Raw genomic sequence first — 25592 nt, forward strand, 5'->3', positions numbered from 1 at the left:
AGATACAAAATATTTATTAAAAATACTACTCATCTCTTCATCACTATCTGTTATTTGACCTGTCTCAGTTTTTAATGGACCTATCCTTTCCCTAGTCTTAGTACCATATAACTGAAAAAAACCTTTAGGATTTGTCTTTGCTTGCCCTGCTATGCGAACTTCATAGTTTCTTTTTGCTTTCCTTATCTCTTTTTTAACATTTCTAACCAGTTGTACGAATTCCTGTTCTAAAGTGACCTCCCCATTTTTAATTCTTTTGTACCAAGCTCTCTTTTTACCTATAAGGTTCTTCAAATTCTTTGTTATCCACTTTGGGTCATTAGTATTCGATCTATTCAATTTGTATGGTATACTACGTTCCTGTGCTTTGTTTAGAATATTCTTAAATAAGTTATATATTGAATCCACATCGAAATCCCCATTTAAGTCACCTATCGCTGGGTTCATGTCTCGCTCCAAGACCGGCCCACACCCCATACCCAAGACTTTCCAATCAATTTGATTCAAAAAATTTCTTAGGCTATTAAAATCAGCTTTTCGAAAATCTGGCACTTTAACAGAATTTTCTCCTACTGGTCTATTCCATTCTATGCTAAATCTGATTTCTTTGTGATCACTGCTCCCTAGCTCACTCCCTATTTCGATGTCATTAATTTGCGTTTCCCTGTTAGTTAACACTAAATCTAAAATATTATTTTCCCGTGTTGGTTCCTTAATGTGTTGCGTAAGAAAGCAATCGTCAATTAATTCTAGAAAATCTTCTGCTTCACTATTCCCTGTTTTGTTCAACCAGTTTATTCCGCTTAAATTAAAGTCACCCATGACATAAATACTGTTAGATCTAGATGCTCTAGATATTTCATCACATAGATGCTTTGCTTCCATTCTGTCTAAATTTGGTGGCCTATATATTACTCCTATTATAATATTATTAGCTTTTTCGTTTAATTCAATCCAAATAGTTTCTGTGTGTGGCTCTGTTTTGATTCCCTCTTTGAGACTACATTTCAAATTGTCCCTAACATATATGGCTACTCCACCTCCTCGTCTAATATATCTATCTGTGTGAAATAGTTTAAATCCATATATTTGATATTCAGCTAATAGTTCTCTATTTTCTACATTCATCCACGTTTCGGTAAGTGCAATAATATCTATTTTTTCTGTGCAGACAAGAGCATTTAATTCGTTAATTTTATTTCTTAGACTTCTACTGTTAGTGTAATATACCCTAAGTGAATTGTTATTTTGCGGACCTTCTCTTTCCCTGATCGTTTTGCCAATTCCTTTCTCCCACAAACACATACTTTTATTACCTCCTTCCTCCAAATCAATTCCTATTACTAATGTAATGGGTCCTATTACATCTGTCCAGGAAGAGTTTCAGACAAGGATTTGCATTTAAGAATAGGGTTTTGTAAATGTAGTTGACACAAGAGAATTTGTGGAGTGAGGTTATGTTTAGCATGTTTAGGGAGGTAAACAAGGGGGCTGTGTGTTGTCTGAAAGCAGAATTTGATATTATTCTGATAGCAGATTTTTGCTGGGAATTTTTAAATTGACTAAGGTTACTCTTGCTTTTTTTCCCCTTAGAATATCAGGAAAGGTTTGAAGTTCAAATGATTTGTTGTAGAGCAATGAAATGGCTGGAGCTAAAAATCTAGAGGTTTCTTAGAAAATTAAAGTTGGTATGTGAACATATGGTATCTGTGCATGGGGTTCATTCATCCACTGCAAATTACCTGATGCTCATCACCACCCAATAAAAATCTGCTATCAGAACAATAAAATTGTCTTCAAACAACACACAGCCTCTCTGTTTAAATCCCTGAACATGCTAAATATACACTAGCTCTACACATTCTCTTATGCTATTTACATGTACAAAACCTTGTTCCTAAATGCTAATCCTGATCTGAAACTCTCAATTGATAGATGTAATAGAACCCACGAGCACCACAACATAAATAAATATCTGTTTGATATAAATTGACAGTCATGCTAATATAATTGCCAGTAAGGTTTATGTAATTCACAATCATCTTAATTAATATAATTGCCAGTTTGGATAATATAATTGACAGAGGATTATACGAATCAGGATAATATTATTGCTAATCAAGCTAATATAACTTTGAATCAGGCTTTTTCACCCACAGGGTTATTGATCGATGGAACCGACTACCCGCCAACGCCATAACTGCCAAAATGTGCTGAATTTCAAAATATACCTGGAAAAAATCAAGGAAAATTGGGGGGGGGGGAGGGAACCTTCAACAAGCTGCCAGCTTCCCGTTTTTATCGAGGCCACTAGGGTTAGTGGCCCTCAGGTAAATCGGGTAAAATATTATTCCAAGACAATTACAGCATAACTGATAAAGTTAGGCAAGAGTAATATAAATTTCTGGTAAATTTAGAGTGATGTAAATTTCTAGAGTAATATAAATTTAAATCTCATATTAACTTGACTGACAGTTATAAATGCCAATCTGCCTTCAATAAACTCCTCGGTGAAATATTTATAATCAAGAGTATTATTCATAAATATGCCTAAACAAAAAATATAAAATAGACATCAGTTTGCATACGAATCTGATGAGAAAATTCCCTGATTAACCTACATTTCCCTATCAATCAAATGGTCTCATCTTAAGTACGTCTCAGACTGTCTTCTTCACCAGTACCAATGCTAAATAATATTACAACAAAAATGTCCATAATTTAGCAACAGAGTATATTGAATTTTATATCAATTTTCACAGAGAACAAAAACAGAAAGCACATTATTATTTACATAAATATGAAGAAAAACATTTAAAACTTTGATTTATCTTTGCTAAACTAAAGATATATTTCTATACGTATAAGCAATTTTGAATTTTGAGGAGATAGTTGTCAGGAGAGGTGACAAGTCGCCAATATATGTCATTCTTAAAAAAGACGAATATCTGGCGAAAATGAACATCATACTCTCTGACCAAACTAAGTTCCAAAGGGTAACGAAGGACACTACAGCCGAATTAAAAGCAAAGGTCAACAAACTGATCGAAACTGTGAACGCCAAGAAATCCGGACTCCACCTGCCAAAGATCATTGGGGAATATAAACCTGGATATGCGTATGGAAATGTCAAGACGCACAAGCCTGGAAACCCACTTCGGCCAATCATTAGCCAGATACCCACACCCACGTACAGACTGGCGAAGCGACTCAACGGCCTGCTGACTCCTTATGTTCCTTGCGCCTTCAGCCTGAAGTCTCCAAAGGAATTTGTGGACTTACTGCGGGGCACACGGGCCACAGGGATAAGAGCCTCGTTGGACGTAGAATCGCTATTTACCAACGTACCTGTGGACGAGACAATCGGAATGATAGCCGACAGAGTGTATCGTGATCCAGCCTGTACTCCTCTTGACATGCCAGAAAGTATTCTGAGGAAACTACTCCAAGCTTGTACTAAAGAGGCACCCTTCTTGAGCCCGGATGGGCACATGTATAAGCAAGTAGATGGGGTCGCCATGGGTTCTCCCCTAGGTGTCCTGTTTGCAAACTTCTACATGGGTACCATCGAGCAAAAAGTCTTAGTCGACATGAACTTGAAACCGGCCATATACTGCAGGTATGTTGACGATATTTTTACACAGGTACCTGATGTCAGACATCTGCAGGAGCTGAAGGAGGCATTTGAGCAGAGTTCCGTGCTGCGTTTCACTTACGAGACGGAAAAGGATGGGAAGCTGCCTTTTCTAGATGTAACAGTCATGGAAAAGGGCGGAGGTTTCCACACTGCAGTCTACACTAAGGAAACAAACATAGGAATGTGCCTAAATGCCAACAGCGACTGCCCCGACAGGTACAAGAGGAGTGTTGTTAACGCATACGTCGACCGTGCTCTCAGCCACAGCTCAGAATGGAAGCAAGTCGACGAAGAACTCTGTAGGGTAAGGCAGGTCCTAGTCAATAACGGCTTCTCCAATGGTTTCATCGAAGACATCATAAGAAGGAAAGTGAAAAGCCATGCAACCTCTGAAGAGACAACTAACACAACACCTATACCCCCTATTAGACTATTTTACAGGAACTTCTTTTCCACAGCTCATAAAACGGAGGAAAGGGTCCTGAAAGATATTGTTAATAGAAACGTTATCCCTACAGACAAAAATCAGAAGATACAACTGACGATTTACTATAAAACCAGAAAAACGGCCAGCCTACTCATGAGAAACTCTCCAGACACAAAACAGAACGCTTTAAAAGAGACTAACGTCGTCTATGCCTTCAAATGCCCACTTGGGGACTGTAAGCTCCAAAAAACCCAGTATATAGGCAAGACAACAACATCTCTTTCCAGGCGTTTAACGATGCATAAGCAACAGGGCTCCATTAAGGAACATATAATCTCTTCCCATAACCAAACCATCGCCAGAGAAATCCTAGTAAACAACACAGAAATCATCGATAGATACAGCGATAGCAGGCGGCTTGACGTTTGCGAGGCACTACACATCAAGAAGTCAACACCAGCAATCAACAGCCAATTATTGCACAACTATATTCTACCCACCTCAAGACTCCGCCCCAATATAGAAGCATCAAGAAATATGGACCAATAGGCTTTCTACAAACACTTCTATTCAATACCCATTGTTTCTGTTCTGTCTTGTGTTGATACTTTTAATACCCTATTAATATCCCCTCCTGTTCTGTCTTGTGTTGATAATGCCACATCATCCTTCCCACCTCACTCAAATGTAGATATAATATCAGAGAGACGTAAGTTCTAATCAGTTGTGTATTTGTGAAGTCTTTGAAAATGTAATAAGTTTTACGAAACGCGCCCGTGTCGCGTCAGACTAGAAATAAAAAATGAATTTTGGAGAAGTGATTTTTGATTTACCTCCAACAGTGAAGCGTAATGTACGAAAGATTGAGAAAATTCGTGTTAGAATTATTAATCTTACTTTTTCGGTCATATTTAATAATATATATATATATATATATATGTATATATATATATATATATATATATATATATATATATATATATATATATATATATATATGTATATATATATGTCGTACCTAGTAGCCAGAACGCACTTCTCAGCCTACAATGCAAGGCCCAATTTGCCTAATAAGCCAAGTTTTCCTGAGTTAATATATTTTCTCAAATTTTTTTCTTATGAAATGATAAAGCTACCCATTTCATTATGTATGAGGTCAATTTTTTTTTATTGGAGTTAAAATTAACGTAGATATATGACCGAACCTAACCAACCCTACCTAACCTAACCTAACCTATCTTTATGGGTTAGGTTAGGTTAGGTAGCCGAAAAAGCTAGGTTAGGTTAGGTTAGGTAGGTTAGGTAGTCGAAAAACAATTAATTCATGAAAACTTAGCTTATTAGGCAAATCGGGCCTTGCATAGTAGGCTGAGAAGTGAGTTCTGGCTACTAGGTACGACATATATATATATGTATATATATATATATATATATATATATATATATATATATATATATATATATATATATATATATATATATATATATATATATATATATATATATATATATATATATATATATATATATATATATATATATATATATATATATATATATATATAGACATATGTCGTACCTAGTAGCCAGAACTCACTTCTCAGCCTACTATTCAAGGCACGATTTGCCTAATAAGCCAAGTTTTCCAGAATTAATATATTTACTACAATTTTTTTCTTATGAAATGATAAAGCAACCCTTTTCTCTATGTATGAGGTCAATTTTTTTTTATTGGAGTTAAAATTAACGTAGATATATGACCGAACCTAACCAACCCTACCTAACCTAACCTAACCTAAATTTATAGGTAAGGTTAGGTTAGGTAGCCAAAAAAAGCTAGGTTAGGTTAGGTTAGGTAGGTTAGGTAGACGAAAAAACAATAATTCATGAAAACTTGGCTTATTAGGCAAATCGGGCCTTGAATAGTAGGCTGAGAAGTTCGTTCTGGCTATTAGGTACGACATATATATATATATATATATATATATATATATATATATATATATATATATATATATATATATGTCGTACCTAGTAGCCAGAACTCACTTTTTGGCCTACTATTCAAGGCCCGATTTGCCTAATAAGCCAAGTTTTCCTGAATTAATATATTTTTTCTAATTTTTTTCTTATGAAATGATAAAGCTACCCATTTCATTATGTATGAGGTCAATTTTTTTTATTGGAGTTAAAATTAACGTAGATATATGACCGAACCTAACCAACCCTACCTAACCTAACCTAACCTATATTTATAGGTAAGGTTAGGTTAGGTAGCCAAAAAAAGCTAGGTTAGGTTAGGTTAGGTAGGTTAGGTAGACGAAAAAACATTAATTCATGAAAACTTGGCTTATTAGGCAAATCGGGCCTTGAATAGTAGGCTGAGAAGTGCGTTCTGGCTATTAGGTACGACATATATATATATATATATATATATATATATATATATATATATATATATATATTATTAAATATGACCGAAAAAGTAAGATTAATAATTCTAACACGAATTTTCTCAATCTTTCGTACATTACGCTTCACTGTTGGAGGTAAATCAAAAATCACTTCTCCAAAATTCATTTTTATTTCTAGTCTGACGCGACACGGGCGCGTTTCGTAAAACTTATTACATTTTCAAAGACTTCACAAATACACAACTGATTAGAACTTACGTATCTCTGATTTTATATCTACATTTGAGTGAGGTGGGAGGGGTGATGTGGCATTAACACAAGACAGAACAAGAGGGGATATTAATAGGGTATTAAAAGTATCAACACAAGACAGAACAGAAACAATGGGTATTGAATAGAAGTGTTTGTAGAAAGCCTATTGGTCCATATTTCTTGATGCTTCTATATTGGAGCGGAGTCTTGAGGTGGGTAGAATATAGTTGTGCAATAATTGGCTGTTGATTGCTGGTGTTGACTTCTTGATGTGTAGTGCCTCGCAAACGTCAAGCCGCCTGCTATCGCTGTATCTATCGATGATTTCTGTGTTGTTTACTAGGATTTCTCTGGCGATGGTTTGGTTATGGGAAGAGATTATATGTTCCTTAATGGAGCCCTGTTGCTTATGCATCGTTAAACGCCTAGAAAGAGATGTTGTTGTCTTGCCTATATACTGGGTTTTTTGGAGCTTACAGTCCCCAAGTGGGCATTTGAAGGCATAGACGACGTTAGTCTCTTTTAAAGCGTTCTGTTTCGTGTCTGGAGAGTTTCTCATGAGTAGGCTGGCCGCTTTTCTGGTTTTATAGTAAATCGTCATTTGTATCCTCTGATTTTTGTCTGTAGGGATAACGTTTCTATTAACAATATCTTTCAGGACCCTTTCCTCCGTTTTATGAGCTGTGGAAAAGAAGTTCCTGTAAAATAGTCTAATAGGGGGTATAGGTGTTGTGTTAGTTGTCTCTTCAGAGGTTGCATGGCTTTTCACTTTCCTTCTTATGATGTCTTCGATGAAACCATTGGAGAAGCCGTTATTGACTAGGACCTGCCTTACCCTACAGAGTTCTTCGTCGACTTGCTTCCATTCTGAGCTGTGGCTGAGAGCACGGTCGACGTATGCGTTAACAACACTCCTCTTGTACCTGTCAGGGCAGTCGCTGTTGGCATTTAGGCACATTCCTATGTTTGTTTCCTTAGTGTAGACTGCAGTGTGGAAACCTCCGCCCATTTCCATGACTGTTACATCTAGAAAAGGCAGCTTCCCATCCTTTTCCGTCTCGTAAGTGAAACGCAGCACGGAACTCTGCTCAAATGCCTCCTTCAGCTTCTGCAGATGTCTGACATCAGGTACCTGTGTAAAAATGTCGTCAACATACCTGCAGTATATGGCCGGTTTCAAGTTCATGTCGACTAAGACTTTTTGCTCGATGGTACCCATGTAGAAGTTTGCAAACAGGACACCTAGGGGAGAACCCATGGCGACCCCATCTACTTGCTTATACATGTGCCCATCCGGGCTCAAGAAGGGTGCCTCTTTAGTACAAGCTTGGAGTAGTTTCCTCAGAATACTTTCTGGCATGTCAAGAGGAGTACAGGCTGGATCACGATACACTCTGTCGGCTATCATTCCGATTGTCTCGTCCACAGGTACGTTGGTAAACAGTGACAAAAGAAGGTCACTACCAAAGATACCTTACAAGCAGAACTTATTTCAGAGGGAGGAAAGAATCGAGGCAACTACAGAAGCACCATACTGTCCCCCGAGCTTAAAGCGGCAGCTAAAAGCCTTCGTGAGAACAAGGAGATAGTTGTCAGGAGAGGTGACAAGTCGCCAATATATGTCATTCTTAAAAAAGACGAATATCTGGCGAAAATGAACATCATACTCTCTGACCAAACTAAGTTCCAAAGGGTAACGAAGGACACTACAGCCGAATTAAAAGCAAAGGTCAACAAACTGATCGAAACTGTGAACGCCAAGAAATCCGGACTCCACCTGCCAAAGATCATTAGGGAATATAAACCTGGATATGCGTATGGAAATGTCAAGACGCACAAGCCTGGAAACCCACTTCGGCCAATCATTAGCCAGATACCCACACCCACGTACAGACTGGCGAAGCGACTCAACGGCCTGCTGACTCCTTATGTTCCTTGCGCCTTCAGCCTGAAGTCTCCAAAGGAATTTGTGGACTTACTGCGGGGCACACGGGCCACAGGGATAAGAGCCTCGTTGGACGTAGAATCGCTGTTTACCAACGTGCCTGTGGACGAGACAATCGGAATGATAGCCGACAGAGTGTATCGTGATCCAGCCTGTACTCCTCGTGACATGCCAGAAAGCATTCTGAGGAAACTACTCCAAGCTTGTACTAAAGAGGCACCCTTCTTGAGCCCGGATGGGCACATGTATAAGCAAGTAGATGGGGTCGCCATGGGTTCTCCCCTAGGTGTCCTGTTTGCAAACTTCTACATGGGTACCATCGAGCAAAAAGTCTTAGTCGACATGAACTTGAAACCGGCCATATACTGCAGGTATGTTGACGACATTTTTACACAGGTACCTGATGTCAGACATCTGCAGGAGCTGAAGGAGGCATTTGAGCAGAGTTCCGTGCTGCGTTTCACTTACGAGACGGAAAAGGATGGGAAGCTGCCTTTTCTAGATGTAACAGTTATGGAAAAGGGCGGAGGTTTCCACACTGCAGTCTACACTAAGGAAACAAACATAGGAATGTGCCTAAATGCCAACAGCGACTGCCCTGACAGGTACAAGAGGAGTGTTGTTAACGCATACGTCGACCGTGCTCTCAGCCACAGCTCAGAATGGAAGCAAGTCGACGAAGAACTCTGTAGGGTAAGGCAAGTTCTAGTCAATAACGGCTTCTCCAATGGTTTCATCGAAGACATCATAAGAAGGAAAGTGAAAAGCCATACAACCTCTGAAGAGACAACTAACACAACACCTATACCCCCTATTAGACTATTTTACAGGAACTTCTTTTCCACAGCTCATAAAACGGAGGAAAGGGTCCTGAAAGATATTGTTAATAGAAACGTTATCCCTACAGACAAAAATCAGAGGATACAACTGACGATTTACTATAAAACCAGAAAAACGGCCAGCCTACTCATGAGAAACTCTCCAGACACGAAACAGAACGCTTTAAAAGAGACTAACGTCGTCTATGCCTTCAAATGCCCACTTGGGGACTGTAAGCTCCAAAAAACCCAGTATATAGGCAAGACAACAACATCTCTTTCTAGGCGTTTAACGATGCATAAGCAACAGGGCTCCATTAAGGAACATATAATCTCTTCCCATAACCAAACCATCGCCAGAGAAATCCTAGTAAACAACACAGAAATCATCGATAGATACAGCGATAGCAGGCGGCTTGACGTTTGCGAGGCACTACACATCAAGAAGTCAACACCAGCAATCAACAGCCAATTATTGCACAACTATATTCTACCCACCTCCATTGTTCCATTGTTTCGTGTTCTGTCTTGTGTTGATGAAATTAATACCCTATTAATACTCTTGTTCTGTCTTGTGTTGATGAAATTAATACCCTATTAATACCACATTTTGTTCTGTCTTGTGTTAATGCCACATCACCCCTTCCACCTCACTCAAATGTAGATATAAAATCGGAGATACGTAAGTTCTATTCAGTTGTGTATTTGTGAACTAAAGTCTTTGAAAATGTAATAAGTTTTACGAAACGCGCCCGTGTCGCGTCAGCCTAGAAATAAAAATGAATTTTGGAGAATTGATTTTTGATTTACCTCCAACAGTGAAGCGTAATGTACGAAAGATTGAGAAAATTCGTGTTAGAATTATTTATCTTACTTTTTCGGTCATATTTAATAATATATATATATATATATATATATATATATATATATATATATATATATATATATATATATATATATATATATATATATATATATATATATATATATATATATATATATATATATATATGTATATGTCGTACCTAGAAGCCAGATCGCACTTCTCAGCCTACTATGCAAGGCCCGATTTGCCTAATAAGCCAAGTTTTCATGAATTAATATATTTTCTCAATTTTTTTCCTTATGAAATGATAAAGCTACCCATTTCATTATGTATGAGGTCAATTTTTTTTTATTGGAGTTAAAATTAACGTAGATATATGACCGAAGCTAACCAACCCTACCTAACCTAACCTAACCTATCTTTATAGGTTAGGTTAGGTTAGGTTGCCAAAAAAGTTAGGTTAGGTTAGGTTAGGTAGGTTAGGAAGCCGAAAAACAATTAATTCATGAAAACTTGGCTTATTAGGCAAATTGGGCCTTGCATAGTAGGCTGACAAGTGCGTTCTGGCTACTAGGTACGACATATATATATATATATATATATATATATATATATATATATATATATATATATATATATATATTTTATTTTTTATTTTATTTTATTTTATTTATATATATACAAGAAGGTACATTGGGTTTGTGAGAATACATTGGATAGTACAGTATATACATTCTTGTAAAGCCAATAGTACGCACAGCGTTTCGGGCAGGTCCTTAATCTAGCAGATAATTTTAAGTAGGTAATTTCAATCAGAATTGATAAATGATAAAGATACATTACAAGAGAAAAATAAGATGAGAGAGATAAGTAGGTATAATAAAGCATATTGTTATATTAAAGCTCTGATTGATTACATTGACAGCTTGATTAGTAATTTAAACAAGGTTAATAGACACCATACAGCAGATTGACAGCACATATAAGACAGCAATGATCACAATGGTAATGATGTTCAGATTGGGTACATAAAGATTGGGAGACTGGGTAGCAAAAGATACAGATAAACAAGATTTATAAACACCATACAACAGATTGGCAGCACATATAAGAAAACAGAATGATCACAATGGTAAAGATGTACAAATTGGGAACATAAATGTTGGGAGATTGGGTAGCAATTGATACAGTGCAATTTTAAGGCAAAAAGTGAAAAACTATGAAGATGAAATTAGGTACGTTTTAGTATTGATTTTGAATGATGTAAAAGTTGGACAGCTTTTCAATTCAGTAGGGAGTGAGTTCCATAAACTGGATCCCTTTATTTGCATAGAGTGTTTACACAGATTAAGTTTAACTCTGGGGATATCAAAGAGATATTTATTTCTGGTGTGGTGATAATGGGTCCTATTACATCTGTCCAAGAAGAGTTTCAGACAAAGATTTGCATTTAAGAACAGGGTATATATATATATATATATATATATATATATATATATATATATATATATATATATATATATATATATATATATATATATATATATATATATGTCGTACCTAGTAGCCAGAAAGCACTTCTATGCCTACAATGAAGTTATTGCTATCTAAAATAATTAGACGAGCCAAAACTAAATACTATGAACATAAATTTACCCAGATAAAGAGCAACATTAAAAAAACTTGGAGCACAATTTCACAAATATTGGGATCAAAGAAGATTTTAAATAACAAACCAACACTCCTGTCCAATAACGATGGTCAGCTTTCAGCCTCTGATTCTGCTATTGAGTTCAATAGGTTCTTCTCTTCCATTGGGTCATCCCTTGCAAATGATATTCCATCTTCCTGTACTGATGTTAAGGACTATCTTACAGGTAACTATCCACAGTCTCTGTACCTAAAGCCTACTAATTCCACTGATGTCACTGAGATAATCCTTTCCCTTAAAACCAAGTCTAGTGCCTTCGAGGAGATACCAACTTTAATTTACAAAAAAGCCTCCAGATCTTTAGCCCCTGCTATTGTATTGAAGTCAACAAGTCACTTGAACTCCAAACCTTTCCAGACATTCTAAAAAAACAAGAGTAACCCCTGTCCACAAATGTGGTGATCACGCAGATGTTAACAAATACAGACCTATATCAATCCTGCCTAACTTGTCAAAAATATTCGAAAAACTATTCTACAAGCAGCTTTACTCTTTTCTAGCCAAACACAATATACTTAGCTCTTGTCAATATGGCTTCAGACCCAAAAATAGCACTAACGATGCACTTATTAGTATGATTAACTCTATTCATGTCGCTCTTGATAAAAAGGAGTTTCCTGTTGGGTTATTTGTGGACCTGCGTAAGGCTTTTGACACTGTCAACCACCAGAACCTTCTTCTTAAATTACATCATTATGGAGTCAGAGGACACTCCCTGCAATACCTCAAATCTTATCTTACTGACAGGCTCCAGTATGTTTCTGTGAATAATACAATTTCTCCCACCCTACCCATCAACATTGGTGTTCCTCAGGGCAGCATACTTGGCCCTCTCCTCTTTCTCATCTACATTAATGACCTTCCAAATGCCTCCCAACACCTCAAACCAATTCTATTTACTGACGACACAACTTTCATATACTCCAGTCCTGACCCCCTTGCTCTAAATGCCACAGTAAATACTGAGCTAGAGAAAGTCCATCTTTGGCTAACTGCCAACAAACTCACCCTTAACATTGACAAAACGTTTTATATTCTGTTTGGCAATAAATCCTCTTATCATATAAATCTCAAAATAAACAATACCCAAATTTGTAACAAATTAGATGGCAAATTCCTTGGCGTTCTCATCGACCACAAGCTGAATTTCCAGGGACACATTCTAAATATATAAAAAAAAGTTTCAAAAACTGTTGGCATTCTTTCTAAGATCAGATATTACGACCCCGCCCTGCACTGGTGACTCTCCATTACTCTCTCATCTATCCATATCCCAACTATGGTATTTGTGCTTGGGGTTCTACTACCCAAAATCATTTACGTCCTCTAATTACTCAACACAAAGCTGCTATTAGGACAATATCCAACTCTAGCCCCAGACATCACTCGGTACCCCTACTCAAATCTCTGAATATATTAGATATTAAATCACTGCACATTCTCTCATGTGTATTATACATATATAAAACGCTGAACTGTAATGCCAATCCTGACCTCAAAAGATTCATTGAAGGTTGTAACAAAACCCATGAGCACCACACCAGAAATAAATACAGTTTTGATATTCCTAGAGTACGACTTAATCAAACTAGAAATGCTCTTCAAATCAAGGGACCCAGAATGTGGAATGACCTTCCCAACCACGTTAAAGACTGTACCTCTCTCAACCAGTTTAAGATAAAAACGAAGCACTACCTAATAAATTCCCTGTAACCTACCTTACCTCTCTGTTGTCAACCCATGTCTGTTTTTTTTTTTTCAAAACAACGCTGTTTGAATGTAATTGTCTGTAATAATTTGTAATGGTATTTGTGCTGCTTTTTCAGCCATGTTCCCTCCTCTTTTACCTCTATTTTTATTTGTTCTCAACACATTTTATTCTTTATACCCATTAGTATTAAGCTTTAGTCATTAATGTTTTTCCTGCCCGAAACGCTTTGCGTAATAGTGGCTTTAGGCATTGTATGTACTAGCTCTATCTATTAATCCAACAAACTTTGTAAAATCTCTTGTATGTATGTACCTTACCTAAATAAACATTTATTTATTTATTTATTTATTTATTTATTTATTTATTTATTTATTATTCTATTATGAGAATAGATTCAAAGAAGCAAGAGGCAACATGAAAAGCACATGGAGGGCCATCTCTAACATCCTTGGAGCTGAACAACATTCATATAACCAGATAAAAATCTCCAGGGATGGTTATACACCTGCAACAGTTAGTTTAGTTCATATATTATGCACCCCATACCCATCTTGTGGGCGGTAGTGGAAAGGGTTACAGAGGCACATAATAGGCTCAGGGACTGAACCCCACAATTCATCTATCTAAGTAAGTTACAATCTTGATGAGCTAGTTACAAAATTCAGTATAAGTCGTCACATCAACGATGGGTTCGAGATCGACCACAAGTACAGTTTGTAAATTAAGCAACTGACATATGTGGAGAGCTGGTGTCACAATTGATATGTTTCTCCTGCACACCGCCGCCCCCCCCCCCATCCAGTGAGCAGCGGTGGATAGGTTACAATCACTTAGTTACTACCTACAGTTAGCAAACTGGGGATATTTGGCTAAAATTTCTGGTAGCAGATCATTTATACAGATCAGATATACTCTTATCTAGCCAAACACAATATACTTAGCCCTTGCCAATATGGCTTCAGACCCAAAAAAAGCACTAACGATGCACTTATTAGTATGCTTAACTCGATTCATACAGCTCTTGATAAAAATGAGTTCCCTGTTGGGTTATTTGTGGACCTGCGTAAGGCTTTTGACACTGTCAACCACCAAAACCTTCTTCTTAAATTACATCATTATGGAGTCAGAGGACACTCCCTGCAATACCTCAAATCCTACCTTACTGACAGGCTCCAGTATGTTTCTGTGAATAATTCAATTTCTCCCACCCTACCCATCAACATTGGTGTTCCTCAGGGCAGCATACTTGGCCCTCTCCTCTTTCTCATCTACATTAATAACCTTCCAAATGCCTCCCAACACCTCAAACCAATTCTATTTGCTGACGACACAATCTTCATTTACTCCAGTCCTGACCCCCTTGCTCTAAATGCCACAGTAAATACTGAGCTAAATAAAGTCCATCTTTGGCTAACTGCCAACAAACTCACCCTTAACATTGACAAAACTTTCTATATTCTGTGTGGCAATAAATCCTCTAATCAAATAAATCTCAAAATAGACAATACCCAAATTTGTAACAAATTAGATGGCAAATTCCTTGGCATTCTCATTGACCACAAGCTGAATTTCCAGGGACACATTCTAAATATATCAAAAAAAGTTTCAAAAACTGTTGGCATTCTTTCTAAGATCAGATATTATATACCCCGCCCTGCCCTGGTTACTCTCTATTACTCCCTCATCTATCCATATCTCAACTATGGTATTTGTGCTTGGGGTTCTACTACCCAAAATCATTTACGTCCTCTAATTACTCAACACAAAGCTGCTATTAGGACAATATCCAACTCTGGCCCCAGACATCACTCGGTACCCCTTCTCAAATCTCTGAATATGTTAGACATTAAGTCACTGCACATTCTCTCATGTGTATTATACATAATAATAATAATAATAATTTTTATTTAGGCAAAGGTACATACATAAAGAGATTTTACAAAGTTTGTTGGCTTTATAGATAAGAGCTAGTACATACAATGCCTAAAGCCACTATTACGCAAAGCGTTTCGGGCAGGAAAAAACACTACTGACTAAAGCTTAAAACTAATGGGTAAAAAGAAAAAAATGCGTTGAGTACAAATAAAAATAGAGGTAAAAGAGGGGGGAACATTGTTGAAAAAACAGCACAAATACAATTACAAATTATTACAGAAAATTACATTAAAACAGCGTTGAATTATAAAAAAAAAAAAAAAAAAAAAAAAAAAAAAAAAAAAAAAAAAAAAACATACATGGGTTGACACATCGTTGGTACATTGGTTATAGAATTGTCTCTGAATTCACATATCTTTTCGCACTCCATCACATAGTGACGGAGGGTGTGCGAATAATTTTGTTGACACAGATTACATTTGGTCAGATCTACATCGGCAGATAATGAGAATTTCCAGAGATACTTGTAACAGAGTCTAAGCCGAGCAGTAGTAACATCTAGAAGTCTGTTGATTTTATTTATTTATTTATTTATTTATATATATACAAGAAGTTACATTGGGATTGTGAGGATACATAGTATAGTAATTAAAATCTTGAAAAGCCACTAGTACGCGCAGCGTTTCGGGCAGGTCCTTAATCTAAGAAATTTTTAAGTAGGTAAATACTTGCAAAATTTATAAAAAATGATAAAGTTACATAGCAAGAGAGAAAAAAAAATAAAAGATGAGAGAAAATTGTAGGTATATTAAAGTACATAGGTAGCTATATTGATTGCAATGACAACTTGAATGATAGTTAACAAAAATTAAAAGGCACAATACAGCATATGGCTAGCACATAAAAGAAGACAGCAATGAGCACAATGATAAAGTTGTTTGGATTAAGTACATAAAGATTGGGAGATTGGGTAACACTAGATACAGAGCAAATTTAAAGCTCAGTGTATGAAACTACGAAGATGAAATTAGGTACTTTTTGTTTTTGTTTTTAAATGAGGCAAAAGTTTAACAGCTTTTCAATTCACTAGGAAGTGAGTTCCATAGACTAGGTCCCTTAATTTGCATAGAGTGTTTACACAGATTTGCAGTCTCCGTGGTGTAGTGGTAAGACACTCACCTGGCGTTCCGCGAGCGCTATGTCATGGGTTCGTATCCTGGCCGGGGAGGATTTACTGGGCGCAATTCCTTAACTGTAGCCTCTGTTTAACGCAACAGTAAAATGTGTACTTGGATGAAAAAACGATTCTTCGCGTCAGGGGATCGTATTCCAGGGACCTGCCCGAAACGCTACGCGTACTAGCGGCTGTACAAGAATGTAACAACTCTTGTATATATCTAAAAAAAAAAAAAAAAAAAAAAAATTAAGTTTGACCCTGGGGATATCAAAGAGATATTTATTTCTGGTGTGGTGATAATGGGTCCTATTACATCTGTCCAGGGAGAGTTTCAGAGCATGGTTTGCGTTTAAGAACAGGGTTCTGTAAATGTAGTTGACACAAGAGAATGTATGGAGGGAGTTAATATTTAGCAAGTTTAGGGATTTAAACAAGGGAGCTGAGTATTGTCTGAAAGCAGAGTTTGTTATTATTCTGATAGCAGATTTTTGCTGGGTGATGATAGGCTTAAGGTGGTTTGCAGTGGTAGACCCCCAATGCACAGATACCATAATTAAGATAGGGGTAGATTAGTGCATAATATAGTGAAAGGAAAGCAGAGTTAGAAACATGATATCTTATTTTAGAGAGTATACCAACTGTTTTAGAGACTTTCTTAGTTATGTGTTGAATGTGGGTGCTGAAGTTGAGTCTCTTGTCTAGGAATAGGCCAAGAAACTTGCCATCATTTTTATTACTGATGTTAATATTGTCTATCTGTAGCTGAATTGCATTCGATGATTTGCTTCCAAATAAGATATAGTAGGTCTTTTGTATGTTTAATGCTAGTTTGTTAGTTGACATCCATAAGTGGACTTTTTTTAATTCATTATTCACAACATTATTTAGTGTATGTGGGTTGGGGTCTGACTAGATAAGGGTAGTATCATCAGCAAACAATATAGGTTGAAGAATATTAGAGACATTAGGCAGATCATTGATATATATAAGAAATAGAAGAGGTCCTAAGATGCTGCCCTGTGGCACTCCAACGGTAATTGGTAGAGTGGAAGAAGTTGTGCCATTGATGGTTACACACTGGTGTCTGTCACTAAGATAGGATCGGATGTAGTCGTGGGCAAGGCCTCGGACTCCATAATGCTGGAGGTAGTTGTGATTAACAGTATCAAAGGCTTTTCTTAGGTCAATGAAGAGTCCAATCGGAAACTCATTTTTGTCAAGGGCTGAGTGGATTACGTCAAGGAGACTAATGATTGCATCATTGGTGCTCTTTTGGGACCGGAAGCCAAACTGGCAGGGGCTGAGTATGTCGAATTTTACGAGGTAGGAATAGAGCTGTTTGTAAATAATTTTTTTCATATATTTTTGATAGAATGGGTAGATTTGATATTGGTCTATGATTGTTTATGTCCGCCGGATTGCCTCCTTAATGGACTGGCGTTACTCTTGTTTTTTTAAGGATATCAGGGAAGGTGTGACTTTATTGGATGAACCATAGATGTGTCGCTCCTCTTGCATGATAGTATGATGATAGATAGAATTACTGGTGTCGATTTCACTTTGCCTCAGATATACAAGATCTTGTTGAAGTTCTCGGTGTACTGCTGCTCTCAGATTGCTCATTGACAATCCAAGGTTACACTCAACGGCTCCTTTAAAGGCAGATTCTTTGGCTAACTTATCAGCTCTATCATGCATTCGGAGGCCAAAAAGAGATGGAGACCACATGAAATGGACTCTGTTACCATCCTTAATAATTTTGTTGTATTTGTGTCTAGCTTCGGACCCGAGCACGTTACAGTTATGTGTTTAAGAGTTGAGAGCAATTAAGGATGATAAGGAGTCACTGACAATTAATGTATAAAGTTTGGAGACTTGTACACATTTCAGTGCAAGAAGCAAGGCAAATAGTTCGGTCTGAAGGGTAGAGGCCCAGTTGTTTATACGGACTCCGCACTCAAAGTACAAGCCATCGCCCATTGTCAGAACAACTGCACCCGTGGTGCGGTGTAGGGAACCATCAGTGTATATGATTTGAGAGAGAGAATGCTCTGTGGACAGAGCATCAATATGGCTTAAGGCATTGATCTTTGCCTCAAGACGAAGCTTGGGCTGCCCTCTAATTTGTTTCTTGGGTGGAAAGGGAGGGATTAAAATTGGAAAGAGTTAATCTCCCACGGTGCAGGAAAGTGTCGTTGTTGTTTCTCTTGGTACAAAACCATGCAAGAGGAGCCACACATCTATGGATCATCCAATAAAATCAGCAGACTTCTAGATGTTACTACTGCTCGGCTTAGACTCGGTTACAAGTATCTCTGGAAATTCTCATTATCTGCTGATGTAGACCTGACCAAATGTAAACTGTGTCAACAAAATTATTCGCACACCCTCCGTCACTATGTGATGGAGTGCGAAAAGATACGTGAATTTAGAGACAATTCTATAACCAATGTTCCAGCGATGTGTCAATATTTCATTCAAAATGATCTGCTACCAGAAATTTTAGCCAAATATCCCCAGTTTGCTAACTGTAGGTAGTAACTAAGTGATTGTAATCTATCCACCGCTGCCCACTGGATGGGGGGCGGTGTGCAGGACAAACATAAATTTTGACACTAGCTCTCCACATATGTCAGTTGCTTAATTTAGAACCTGTACTTGAGGTCGATCTCGAACCCATTGTTGATGTGACGACTTATATTGAATTTTGTAACTAGTTCATCAAGATTGTAACTTGCTTAGCTAAATGAATTGTGGGGTTCAGTCCCTGAGCCCATTATGTGCCTCTATAACCCTTTTAATTAATTTAAAAAGTACACCTATGGATGTCAACCAACAAACTCACACTAAATATAGAAAAGAACTACTACATCTTATTTGGATGCAATTCAGCTTCAGATAGACAATGTTAACATCAGTAATAAAAATGATGGAAAGTTTCTTGGCCTATACCCAGACAAGAGATTTAACTTCAGCCCCCACATACAATAGCTAAGAACATCTCTAAAACAGTTGGTATACTCTCGAAAATCAGATATTATATACCTAACTCTGCTCTCCTCTCACTGTTTTATGCACTAATCTATCCCTATCTTAATTATGGTATCTGTGGATGGGGTTCAACCACTGCAAACTACTTCAAGCCCATCATCACCCAGCAAAATTCTGCTATAAGAGCAATAACAAACTCTGCTTTCAGACAACACTCAGCCCCCGTGTTTAAATCCCTAAACATGCTAAACATAAACTCACTCCACACATTCTCTTGTGTCAGTTGCATAAACAAAATCCTGTTCTTAAATGCAAACCCTGTTCTGAAACTGTCTTTGGACAGATGTAATAGGATCCATAATCACCACACCAGAAAAAATATCTCTTTGATATCCCCAGAGTCAAACTTAATCTGTGTAAACACTCTATGCAAATAAAGGGACCCAGTCTATGGAACTCACTCCCTAGTGAATTGAAAAGCTGTCCAACTTTTGCGTCATTCAAAAACAATACTAAAAAGTACCTAATTTCATCTTCATAGTTTTTTACATTTTGCTTTAAAATTGCACTGTGTCTATTGCTACCCAATCTCCCAAATTTTATGTACCCAATCTGAACATCTTTATCATTGTGATCATTGCTGTCTTCTTATATGAACTGTCAATCTGCTGTATGGTGTCTATTAATCTTGTTTATATTACCAATCAAGCTGTCAATGTAATCAATCAGAGCTTTAATATACCAATATGCTTTAATATACTTACTAATTAATCTCTTTCATCTCATTTTTTTCTTGCAATGTATTTGTTATCATTTTATTAATTCTTCTAGAATTTACCTACTTAAAATTATCTGTTAGATTAAGGACCTGCCCGAAACGCTGCGCGTACTAGTGGCTTTACAAGAGTGTAATTACTGTACTATGCTATGTATTCTTCTCAAACCCAATGTACCTTCTTGTATATAAATAAATAAATAAAAAAAAATAAATAATCTGCCTAATGTCTTTAACATGCTTAAAAAGAATCTACTTGCGGATGTCAACCAACAAACTCACACTAAACATAGAAAATCATTTTACTTAAATAAATAAATAAATAAATTGTTAAAATGTCTTTTTTTGGTCAGGATGAGTGAAGCAATGAAAGGCGATTTTGTTTTTATTAATAAACACCTTACTCCCCCTCAGACACAAGATCGTGTCCGCCGGGGGTCACTTGAAGTTGCCCGAGTAGACATATTTTTATGCCCGATGAACAAATATTTCTATAAAATTCAATTCTTATCCGATCAACTTGGGGATAGTATGAACATGTTTACCATAATATTTACGTTTTCTCTAAAAGCCACATAGTCTATTTGAAAGAACGGCATTGGCTTGTATTTTTGTGGTGAAACTATTGTAGATCGCCAAGGTATGGTAACAGGTAACACTTCGCCCACTTCCCACACTCCTGCGGGTGAGCCGCGATCATGATTCTACATTTATATGCATATGTACGTGTAGGAAATTTTATTGCGATCTCAAAGATACCAAATTTAACGCTGTAGGACAAATGTGGAGTTGACAACCCTGAAAAGAATGGAAACATCTCGTCGCTGTTTGGAGCTCACGGCTAGTGATCCACTTAGTTTCTTTATTGGTAGTGGTTTATATCACAGTTTGGTGACATTTTATACATATGTTCTTCTAGAACATTCTATTGCGAACACATTGGTACAAACATGAAATATGTACATCGACAATTAAGGTCAGCACAGTGAAAAGAGTGTACACTTTTCCGTGTTGCCGCGCGATCGCCCGAAACTGTGATTCCGCTTGGAGCAAGTTTTGGTCCTGTTTGTGGAGAGAATTAATTAATTATTAATTAAAGCAGCCAAGTGGTGCTGCCTTCAGGTGTGGTGCTGCCTTCAGGTGTGGTGTTGCCTTCAGGTGTGGTGCTGCCTTCAGGTGTGGTGCTGCCTTCAGGTGTGGTGCTGCCTTCAGGTGTGGTGCTGCCTTCAGGTGTGGTGTTGCCTTCAGGTGTACTGGTGCTGCCTTCAGGTGTACTGGTGCTGCCTTCAGGTGTGGTGCTGCCTTCAGGTGTACTGGTGCTGCCTTCAGGTGTGGTGTTGCCTTCAGGTGTGGTGCTACCTTCAGGTGTGGTGCTGCCTTCAGGTGTGGTGCTACCTTCAGGTGTACTGGTGCTGCCTTCAGGTGTGGTGCTGCCTTCAGGTGTACTGGTGCTGCCTTCAGGTGTGGTGCTGCCTTCAGGTGTGGTGCTGCCTTCAGGTGTACTGGTGCTGCCTTCAGGTGTGGTGATGGCTTCAGGTGTGGTGCTGCCTTCAGGTGTGGTGCTACCTTCAGGTGTACTGGTGCTGCCTTCAGGTGTGGTGCTGCCTTCAGGTGTACTGGTGCTGCCTTCAGGTGTGGTGCTGCCTTCAGGTGTGGTGCTGCCTTCAGGTGTGGTGCTACCTTCAGGTGTACTGGTGCTGCCTTCAGGTGTGGTGCTGCCTTCAGGTGTGGTGCTGCCTTCAGGTGTGGTGCTACCTTCAGGTGTACTGGTGCTGCCTCCAGGTGTGGTGCTGCCTTCAGGTGTACTGGTGCTGCCTTCAGGTGTGGTGCTGCCTTCAGGTGTGGTGCTGCCTTCAGGTGTACTGGTGCTGCCTTCAGGTGTGGTGCTGGCTTCAGGTGTGGTGCTGCCTTCAGGTGTGGTGCTACCTTCAGGTGTACTGGTGCTGCCTTCAGGTGTGGTGCTGCCTTCAGGTGTGGTGCTGCCTTCAGGTGTACTGGTGCTGCCTTCAGGTGTGGTGCTGGCTTCAGGTGTACTGGTGCTGCCTTCAGGTGTACTGGTGCTGCCTTCAGGTGTGGTGCTGCCTTCAGGTGTACTGGTGCTGCCTTCAGGTGTGGTGTTGCCTTCAGGTGTGGTGCTACCTTCAGGTGTGGTGCTGCCTTCAGGTGTGGTGCTGCCTTCAGGTGTGGTGCTGCCTTCAGGTGTACTGGTGCTGCCTTCAGGTGTGGTGCTGCCTTCAGGTGTACTGGTGCTGCCTTCAGGTGTGGTGCTACCTTCAGGTGTGGTGCTGCCTTCAGGTGTGGTGCTGCCTTCAGGTGTGGACCTGCCTTCAGGTGTGGTGCTGCCTTCAGGTGTACTGGTGCTGCCTTCAGGTGTGGTGCTGCCTTCAGGTGTACTGGTGCTGCCTTCAGGTGTGGTGCTGCCTTCAGGTGTGTGTTGCCTTCAGGTGTGGTGCTGCCTTCAGGTGTGGTGCTGCCTTCAGGTGTGGTGCTGCCTTCAGGTGTGGTGCTGCCTTCAGGTGTGGTGTTGCCTTCAGGTGTACTGGTGCTGCCTTCAGGTGTACTGGTGCTGCCTTCAGGTGTGGTGCTGCCTTCAGGTGTACTGGTGCTGCCTTCTGGTGTGGTGTTGCCTTCAGGTGTGGTGCTACCTTCAGGTGTGGTGCTGCCTTCAGGTGTGGTGCTACCTTCAGGTGTACTGGTGCTGCCTTCAGGTGTGGTGCTGCCTTCAGGTGTACTGGTGCTGCCTTCAGGTGTGGTGCTGCCTTCAGGTGTGGTGCTGCCTTCAGGTGTACTGGTGCTGCCTTCAGGTGTGGTGATGGCTTCAGGTGTGGTGCTGCCTTCAGGTGTGGTGCTACCTTCAGGTGTACTGGTGCTGCCTTCAGGTGTGGTGCTGCCTTCAGGTGTACTGGTGCTGCCTTCAGGTGTGGTGCTGCCTTCAGGTGTGGTGCTGCCTTCAGGTGTGGTGCTACCTTCAGGTGTACTAGTGCTGCCTTCAGGTGTGGTGCTGCCTTCAGGTGTGGTGCTGCCTTCAGGTGTGGTGCTACCTTCAGGTGTACTGGTGCTGCCTCCAGGTGTGGTGCTGCCTTCAGGTGTACTGGTGCTGCCTTCAGGTGTGGTGCTGCCTTCAGGTGTGGTGCTGCCTTCAGGTGTACTGGTGCTGCCTTCAGGTGTGGTGCTGGCTTCAGGTGTGGTGCTGCCTTCAGGTGTGGTGCTACCTTCAGGTGTACTGGTGCTGCCTTCAGGTGTGGTGCTGCCTTCAGGTGTGGTGCTGCCTTCAGGTGTACTGGTGCTGCCTTCAGGTGTGGTGCTGGCTTCAGGTGTACTGGTGCTGCCTTCAGGTGTACTGGTGCTGCCTTCAGGTGTGGTGCTGCCTTCAGGTGTACTGGTGCTGCCTTCAGGTGTGGTGTTGCCTTCAGGTGTGGTGCTACCTTCAGGTGTGGTGCTGCCTTCAGGTGTGGTGCTGCCTTCAGGTGTGGTGCTGCCTTCAGGTGTACTGGTGCTGCCTTCAGGTGTGGTGCTGCCTTCAGGTGTACTGGTGCTGCCTTCAGGTGTGGTGCTACCTTCAGGTGTGGTGCTGCCTTCAGGTGTGGTGCTGCCTTCAGGTGTGGACCTGCCTTCAGGTGTGGTGCTGCCTTCAGGTGTACTGGTGCTGCCTTCAGGTGTGGTGCTGCCTTCAGGTGTACTGGTGCTGCCTTCAGGTGTGGTGCTGCCTTCAGGTGTGGTGCTGCCTTCAGGTGTGGTGTTGCCTTCAGGTGTGGACCTGCCTTCAGGTGTGGTGCTGCCTTCAGGTGTACTGGTGCTGCCTTCAGGTGTACTGGTGCTGCCTTCAGGTGTGGTGTTGCCTTCAGGTGTGGTGTTGCCTTCAGGTGTGGTGTTGCCTTCAGGTGTGGTGCTGCCTTCAGGTGTGGTGCTGCCTTCAGGTGTGGTGCTGCCTTCAGGTGTGGTGCTGCCTTCAGGTGTGGTGCTGCCTTCAGGTGTGGTGCTGCCTTCAGGTGTGGTGCTGCCTTCAGGTGTGGTGCTACCTTCAGGTGTGGTGCTGCCTTCAGGTGTGGTGCTGCCTTCAGGTGTGGTGCTGCCTTCAGGTGTACTGGTGCTGCCTACAGGTGTACTGGTGCTGCCTTCAGGTGTGGTGCTGGCTTCAGGTGTACTGGTGCTGCCTTCAGGTGTGGTGCTGCCTTCAGGTGTGGTGCTGCCTTCAGGTGTACTGGTGCTGCCTTCAGGTGTACTGGTGCTGCCTTCAGGTGTGGTGCTGCCTTCAGGTGTACTGGTGCTGCCTTCAGGTGTGGTGCTGCCTTCAGGTGTGGTGCTGCCTTCAGGTGTACTGGTGCTGCCTTCAGGTGTACTGGTGCTGCCTTCAGGTGTGGTGCTGCCTTCAGGTGTACTGGTGCTGCCTTCAGGTGTGGTGCTGCCTTCAGGTGTGGTGTTGCCTTCAGGTGTGGACCTGCCTTCAGGTGTGGTGCTGCCTTCAGGTGTACTGGTGCTGCCTTCAGGTGTACTGGTGCTGCCTTCAGGTGTGGTGTTGCCTTCAGGTGTGGTGTTGCCTTCAGGTGTGGTGCTGCCTTCAGGTGTGGTGCTGCCTTCAGGTGTGGTGCTGCCTTCAGGTGTGGTGCTGCCTTCAGGTGTGGTGCTGCCTTCAGGTGTGGTGCTGCCTTCAGGTGTGGTGCTACCTTCAGGTGTGGTGCTACCTTCAGGTGTGGATCAGCCTTCAGGTGTTGTTCCTCTTGGATGATCTTGTCCCTCTCTGTCTGACACCTGTAAGAATGAGTGATATGATTGATGGGAAACAAAGTGCAGGCAAGACAATGGAGGCCAGTAGTAATCAGCTTGTCACTACACAACTTTTGCCCTTGCTTCAAAAGAGCCAGGATTCCACTATTATTTTTGGGTGATAAGTGCTTCTCTTCAATAGTGTACTTGTTAGCATCCTGTAATATATAAAATATTTAATGGGATTTAAGACATTTACAAATTTGTCTGAAAATACTAAAGAAATTAGAATATATAAATAATGAAATTTTTGATAAAAGTTCACATGT

This window comes from Procambarus clarkii, chromosome 38 (assembly GCF_040958095.1).
Source record: "Procambarus clarkii isolate CNS0578487 chromosome 38, FALCON_Pclarkii_2.0, whole genome shotgun sequence".
Classification (NCBI taxonomy): Eukaryota; Metazoa; Arthropoda; class Malacostraca; order Decapoda; family Cambaridae; genus Procambarus; species Procambarus clarkii.